This window comes from Penaeus monodon, chromosome 32 (assembly GCF_015228065.2).
Source record: "Penaeus monodon isolate SGIC_2016 chromosome 32, NSTDA_Pmon_1, whole genome shotgun sequence".
NCBI classification, from domain to species: Eukaryota; Metazoa; Arthropoda; class Malacostraca; order Decapoda; family Penaeidae; genus Penaeus; species Penaeus monodon.
The window spans coordinates 29,844,357-29,844,621 of record NC_051417.1 but is presented as its reverse complement, the minus strand read 5'-3'; positions in this window follow the sequence as shown (position 1 = coordinate 29,844,621).

Genomic DNA, 265 nt, shown 5'->3' with positions numbered 1-265 from the left:
ACTTTTGTGCACTGGGGATGGTGGGAAGGGACAAAGAAAATCATTCATTACATATTATGTTTATTCATATTAGCATGTTGTATATACCCAGTCAAAAGGACTAGCCGTATCGTTATTTGGGATGCATTTGTTTAACAAGATAAACAATCACACACTTTCCATGGAAAAAATAGTGTATGTTTTGATAACGCTTTCAGCTCGACACTAATATCGATATAAAATGTTATAGCATAATAAACTATGACGGAATATAAATTATATAGCT